The following is a 7,500-nucleotide window of genomic DNA, read 5'->3' as shown; positions in this document are numbered from 1 at the left end:
ATATTATATATTATATTATATATTATAATATAATATATTATACTGTAATTAATATAATATATATATATTAATATAATATAATATAAAATCTAATTCATCTGCAGTACTTATTATTAGCAACACGGCCGCAGAGGCATCGGTCATTTTGAAGTTAAATTCTAAAATGCGGTATTTGTTTATAGTTATCAGGTGAGCCGTGGCAGGGCGGGAGCCGTGGCAGGGCGGGAGCCGGGTGTCCAGCTGGAGGTGTCGGGGTGAGCCGTGGCAGGGCGGGAGCCGGGTGTCCAGCTGGAGGTGTCGGGGTGAGCCGTGGCAGGGCGGGAGCCGGGTGTCCAGCTGGAGGTGTAGGGGCGGTCGTGCGCGCCACTACGCGCACCTCTTTATTATACCCTTCACATTAATAATTAAGAGTACTAATAATTAAGAGTACAGTACTTGCTGTGCTGAATAAGAGTATACAGTATACAATAGTATGCTGTTTACAATCATTTTTTGGTGTGTGTTGGTGCCTCAGAGAATGTGACGTGTATCATTGCGCCTTCTGGTGTATAAATCATTGTACCGTCTAATGTATAAATAAAGCCATAGAATCTATTTTCTATATAAGGACTGCACGGTGCATATTTTTAATATTTATAGTTTGTATTTAAAAAGCAAGAATACCAATGTTTTATTGAGATTTATGTTCAGGAAACGTTAAAATTGTGTTGTAAACAGGACAAAGTGGAGCACGTGGCACGAGCCAGCACGTGGTACGAGCCAGCACGTGACACGAGCCAGCACGTGGCACGAGCCAGCACGTGGCACGAGCCAGCACGTGGCACGAGCCAGCACGTGACACGAGCCAGCACGTGACACGAGCCAGCACGTGGCACGAGCCAGCACGTGGCACGAGCCAGCACGTGGCACGAGCTTACAGTTCACATCCATGGTAATCCCGGAACTTAAAAAAGTACTTACACATCCACGACACACAATCCAACAGAAACCCAAACAAAATATTGCCACCATAACATCAAGTTTGTATATATCAAAGACAACAAATATAACCTATACCGAAACATCGACGAAGTAGACACCATTGCAGCAGAGGTGGGTGCAGGGAGCTCCCGCGGGGCGCCAAGTGCACCACGACGACAATAGCGATAATGAGTAACCATGTACCCCCTTGGCCCACACGCTCTCGCTCCTCGGCAGGCACTAAACTTCGCTATTTCTTGCACCAAAACTCTCAAGGGCACGGTCATATTTTAGGAAGAAAGCCTATTTTTCCCCGGCAAATACACTCAAAGTTTGGCAGTTGTCTCCCCTTGGCTGTAGCTTAGTCACTCACACTCGCAAGTTGTAAGTGAGACAACTTGTGTTACTTGTACTACTGGCTTCTGGCGCATATCTTGGTACAAATGCACATCTTGACAGTAATGCAAGCGGTTAGGCAAGGGAACCGGCTAATAGAGCTCACCCTGGGAGGGGTACCAGAGGGTTCAGATGTCACATATATAGTAGGTAAATGGGATGAAATAGTGGAAGTCATATTCAGTCACGTCTTCGAGAAAGCAAATTTGGCTATTTTTTCAAATTTAATTATTTTAAATTTGTTAGGGCCGATCTAGCTCCAGTAGACATAAATGTTAGTCACAGTTAGTGCATTTTTTATCCATGTCCTCCTGCGGCTTGACACAACCGTTTCCGTTCATATTTTCTTGTTGGTTACACGTGATCTGTAATCCAGGCAGGTCGTTCATATGCTGGGTAATCCAGGCAGGTCGTTCATATTCTGGGTAATCCAGGCAGGTGGTTTATATGCTGGGTAATCCAGGCAGGTCGTTTATATACTGGGTAATCCAGGCAGGTGGTTTATATGCTGGGTAATCCAGGCAGGTCGTTTATATGCTGGGTAATCCAGGCAGGTCGTTTATATACTGGGTAATCCAGAATCCTACAGGTTCGACAATTAATTCTTCGGTGCAACTCTACGCGCGTCTCGCTATCATCTCTTCCTTCACTGTAACTCTAATCCCCCCCCCCCCCCAAGGTATTCACTTGTCCATTTGAGTAACTACCAACATATTCAAGCCTTCATTTACATCATGTAAATTAGCCACGTGTGGACACGTCATGTAGCAATCTTGGGATGTGCAAGTTCATCCATCCGTCTCGTGTCCTCTCTGGTCTACGTCATCCTATTGTAGAATTTAAGTTAGAGAGGCAGGATATCCCGTCCCTGCAGCCATGCTGGTGCCCGGTGGCGAAGCTGGTCTCGTAGCTGGTGGTATGGTGGTATTGTTTGCCTCGGAATGCAGTAATTTCATTTATTCTTCATATTGGGAACTGGCACTGTTTGCTCCGCCGGAAGTCTTGCGTAAACCAATTGCCTCATTTGGGCCTAATGATCGGATACTGTTTTGGTATACTTATGTTGCGTTGTATTCCTTTGGGAGAATGAGTGTGGGCTCCAGGTTTACATATGATCAAGGGGAGAGGGAGAGGGGGTTGGGGGGTGGGGATTTAATGAGTGAATGGGAATATCACATAATTGAACTCGTTTACATGCATGTACTTCTGGGAGGTTCAGCTTCGGCTGTTTAGTTCCTGCTCTCAACCTTCAGTGTGCTGGTGTAGGGAAGGGGGAAGGGAGGCCGACAACAGAACCAGTATGTCAAGGCAAATAAACCGCTCGTCCGGACTGGTTTGTCCTGGAGCGGGTTTCGGGAGTAGTTCTACTCCCCGGCCTGAGGCCTGGCTGCCTACCTTACTCTGGCACCCACTCCACCACTACTGGCTGCCCACCAGCCACTACTGGCTGCCCACCAGCCACTACTGGCTGCCCACCAGTCACTACTGGCTACCCACCAGTCACTACTGGCTACCCACCAGCCACTACTGGCTGCCCACCAGCCACTTACTGACTGCCCACCAGCCACTTACTGACTGCCCACCAGCCACTACTGGCTGTCCACAACACTCCACCATTTGTAGCATAGTTAAGAGGATCGTTAACGCGGTCAGTGGAGGACACCCGAAAATTATTTATGCAGGTTAGCACTGTAACAGAATGGTCAGCTATGTGGTAGAAAACAAACTATTCACTCACCATGTTCGCCCACCTTTTACTCGGCTTTCCTCTGCTCTTGCCCTCAAAGTACTCGAGTACATAAGACACGTTTTCCTAATAGCACGTCGCAATTTTGACGTATACTTTACCTAAAGTAAAACAAACTGTCGTACAAGAAATAGCGGCTCGCGAAATTGACATAATGTCTTTTTTTCAGTTGGTGAGTTAGGATAATGCACTCGAGTAAGAGTTTCTTGCCGTTCGTAAAGTTCGCGTAGAGCTGCTGCTTCACCAGCCTATCAACAATCATTAGTTCAACTTGACCAGGCTATAAGGCGCCATAACGATCCATGACATATTTATTCCTTTAATTTTGTCGCTTTGTCAATTTGCTGCTCTATTATTTTCACCGTAATACGACACTGTCGTCTCGCAGCGGTGTATAAAGTTTTAATAAACTTGAGCCTTTGATAACACCAACGGAAGTCTCCGTAATTGCCAGATTCGTGCCACAACGAGCCAAGTGCGATAGTTGGCAACATAATGAAGCTATAACCTTACTTCTGGTAAACTTAGATTTGCTTAGTTTACTTCTCATTAATGACGCGATTCTTCGAATACGAAAATCTAAAACAAAAGTAAGATAGTTAATGGTATTATTGTGGTTTCATTCCTAACACTTCACTTTACACTTCGAGCACGATAATAACCAGTAAGAAACGAAAAGTGTATCTGGGCTGTCATTTATAAATTACTCTGTCAGACGCGTTAGCTGTGACAGACGTCAAGGCGGTTGTCGAGTGATGTTTGTGGATTACGTCCAAATTCATTTTTAACACAAAGTCCTGTCACTCAGACGAACATAAAACTTGAAAGTTGATGCTAGTTAGTTTTGCAAAGTGCGTACGATACCGGCCAGTGGGGCACTACGCTATTTGTATACAGGCTAACTTAATAACGTAACATGTTATTAAACCACGGCATTAATACGTGCATATTGCAATATACATGCAGTATATTGCAATAGTTTAAGTCCATAATGCTGGCCCGTTAGTCCCACGATGTTGCACACATGACCAGGCCCCTGTCGTGGGATTTTGAAGTAGATTAGTGTACAGGAAGAAGGGGAAAGACGAGGGGAAAGGGATGGTGTGTGGGCGACCAAGGGGAGGGAGACGAAGTGGAGGACCAAGGGTGGGTCTTCCACTTCAGAAAGAAGTAGAGGACCCACCCTTGAAGGGGAAAGTGTGGAGAGAGGGTGCATTCTAAAACTATGAAAAAGGGGAGCTGTAGGTGGTTGTAACATCGGCCACTACTGACAAGGATCGAAGAATGTAGTCACTCTGAAATTTGCCGCCCCCCTTTTACCCAACACAAACGTATATTTGATTGTTTTAGGGACTTCTGACTGTGTTGATATAACAATAAATGTCCTCGTTCATTAATTTAAACAAAGAATAATTTCCCATGACCTCCTTCTTAGGCGGCACGCACATCGAGTCATGGTAAATAGCGTATCATGACACGCACAGTCGATCTCGTAATTGATCGTTGGAAATGTAGGTCGTGGCGACGGGCGGGTCTCCGGAATGCCAAGCTATCACATGCTGGGAGTGGATGGATAGTCAGGAAATCCATGTGAAAGGTCTGGGTAACACAGCATGTCATGTGGAGTGTCTAGACACTCGAATTTAGTAGAGTTCGAAATACGAACTCAATGCAAGAATTTCAGATACATTATAATTTGCAATAAAATTATTTGTCATTTCATGCAATGTAAGTTTAGATCAGACAAAGCTGTCATATTCGTAAGTGTCAGACTAGGCTATATGTCGACGCCTGAATCACCCAGACACGTGGACAGATGAGGAGAGTCCCAGAACCCCCTAATTATATTACTGCTCCAGACTAGTGGCTTCACCTTTACCCGGGGCACAGGACATCCTCATCAGTTGTGCCATATAATGAGTTGTGAACCGAAAGCCGGATAATGACATTTTGCTAAGTCGTGTCTCGAATAGACGTCGCACCTCTTCGCATACCCAAGATGCGTTACCGGTCGATCAGTTGGGGAAATTATCTGACCAATATTCACGCGTTGAATTTCTCAAATTGTCACATTCAATTGAAACGTGGCAAACAAAATCCTTGGAGTTCATTCGCCTCGCGTGAAAGAAATACTTCCTTCCGAAAATAATCAAAATTTACTGTCCCTGTCTTGTACTCCTAAATTTCACTTGTCTTTAGCACAACTAATTTTTTTGCACCATGTAACTATGTGAACAAAGTCCGTCTGGCACAGATTTAGGATCCTGCACAACTTATTTGGCAATCATTCTCGTTCCTCTGTTCGGCTTTCAGCTCAAATGACTGGTGAGTCAAACACTATGGTCTGCACTAATGGACCCTTCTCGACAAGAGCCAGGTGGTCAGATCCTCACGGAATCTCAAAGCCTAATACACTTGAGTCTTGTCCCTACTCGTAGACTTCACTTTAAAGTGATCACCACCTATCAAGGCTTCTTGATTACAGAACACCGCATAGGTCAGTCTCAGGGCCACACAGAGAGTACGGGGTATAGGATCCCTCTTATAAACTGACCTCTTTCTTGCGTCTCCTCTGATTGGCAGCCTTGTTTCAAAGTGCTGGCTACCCATTGCCACCAACGTCAGCAGTCATTGTTCTTATGTGAGGTTGGAGACGGCGGGTACACCACCCTCATCCCATATATATATATATATATATATATATATATATATATATATATATATATATATATATATATATATATATATATAATAGTTATCATTGTGGCCCGTGTAGTGGCGAGTGAGATGGAAAGGTTTCCTAGCAGTGGCGATCAGGAACTAGTAGTAGGCATCCATTAGTTTGAACTAATGCCTGTATTAATCTGTTTGGCGGACAGGAATATATTCTCCATCTCTAGTACGTCTAGTTGTGGTTTGATAATACTCATAACTACATATTATGGATAATACAAAATATGAATTTTTCACAAAAATAGGTAAATTTTGTATTATTCAATTTGTATAGGGTCCGAAAAAAGGCAATCCAAAAATACAAACTTGAACATCTTTTTGTAAGTTCGTTTTGTAAGTCCAGAATGTGTACATTCCGTACATAGTTACCATGGGTTCTATAAGTACTAGAGGATGGGCTGTATTTTGCCCAAAAACATCAAACTTGTTCTGTGAACACAATTGGATTTCTTTTGATATTTTGGAACCACAGGTTTGTATCACAAGATTAATATTAAGCATAAAACAGTAGTTTCCTTTGATTGTTACCTTGAGACAATCCACGACCGAAACGACGTCATTTCTCCATCTTCTGAGTTGTGGTTTGATCATCATTGTCATATTGAGTTGTACGAAAAATTATGATCTGTGAAGAGAAGCTGCTTACAGGTAATAATTAGTAAAATTAATATTATATTGCGCAGTGAGGAAAATATAATATTTTATGAGTGGTAAAATCTCTGAATTTGTACATAAGGAAGTAGTGGTGTTCGGGCGAGGTGGTGGTAGGCTATATAATAAGTGAGATGCCTCCACAGCTCCAGCCCCGCTCCTGTGCCAGCTCGCTCAAAGAATCCTGTACGGGCTCACCATAGCCCGTGCTACTTGGCACTTTTGGTTCCCAGTAGCTGAATCTAAAACAACAACAAAAACATCCAACGAAGAGGGCGCGGAGCCAGCCTTGGCACCGAGGGTAGGCAAGCTTTATATAGGGCGTCGTCAACTCTTCATCCCCCCCCCTCTCTCTCTTTCTTCTTTTTCTTTCTTTATCTTTTTCTCTCTTTTTTCTCTTTCTCTCTCTCCTCTCTCTTCTCCCTCTTTCTCTTATTAGTCCTTCTCTGCCTTTTTTATTTCACTTGTCCTATTTCCCTTGTATTCTGTTACTCTAATTTTGCTTTCTCTAGCTTGTGTTCGTCTCGACCTTTTTCACCTTCTCTGTTCATACTACTTTGTGCCTCTTATCCTCTTCCCATTCCATTTCTCTCTCGTTTCTTGTTTAATAGTTTTTATTTTTTTATTTAGGAAAAAGTACCTACATACAAAATGAATTACAAGCAGAATGTTGGATTTCTCTCGTCCCGTTTTTTCTTCCTACCCCTCTCCTTGTGCTTATGCTATTATTCTTTTCCGTGTCCTGCTGTTTCCCATCTGTGTCAACATGGCGGGACGCCAGATTCAGCAGTTCTCAGAGGTGGGAGGAGAGTGGCTTTTGGCTTTCACTCGAGAAAACAATGGCTGAACGCTTTCGCTGTATCCGTGGCGTTTTCCCCCCGACTGTTAGTTTTAAATGGTAAATAGGTTTCTTGTGTAGAGGAAAATAGTTGTCCTGGATTGAATTTTTGATCGGTTACGTAAACGTATTTTATGTCGTGAAAATTGTGGCTTCGTGCATTCTCTCTTTAGAA

General features: G+C 43.5%; 1 protein-coding gene across 4 annotated transcripts in view; it reads left to right on the top strand.

The window, feature by feature from the left end:
* The window catches only part of LOC123745247 (protein lethal(2)essential for life), a 41,680-nt gene that overhangs the window by 18,182 nt on the left and 15,998 nt on the right, over nt 1-7,500 (top strand). Inside the window, exon 2 of one of the 4 annotated variants that reach the window (XM_069300639.1) lies at nt 183-302. The exons of 2 other annotated variants lie outside the window; for them this stretch is intronic. The gene's annotated coding sequence lies outside the window, so the exon portion shown is untranslated. Of the gene's footprint in view, nt 1-182; nt 303-6,638; nt 6,789-7,500 lie in introns of those variants that run through there. One more of the 4 variants, XM_069300640.1, reaches the window with a different exon arrangement.

The sequence above is a fragment of the Procambarus clarkii genome, chromosome 44 (assembly GCF_040958095.1).
Source record: "Procambarus clarkii isolate CNS0578487 chromosome 44, FALCON_Pclarkii_2.0, whole genome shotgun sequence".
NCBI classification, from domain to species: Eukaryota; Metazoa; Arthropoda; class Malacostraca; order Decapoda; family Cambaridae; genus Procambarus; species Procambarus clarkii.
Note: the sequence above shows the minus strand (reverse complement) of the source record. Positions and strands in the feature narration are given on the sequence as shown.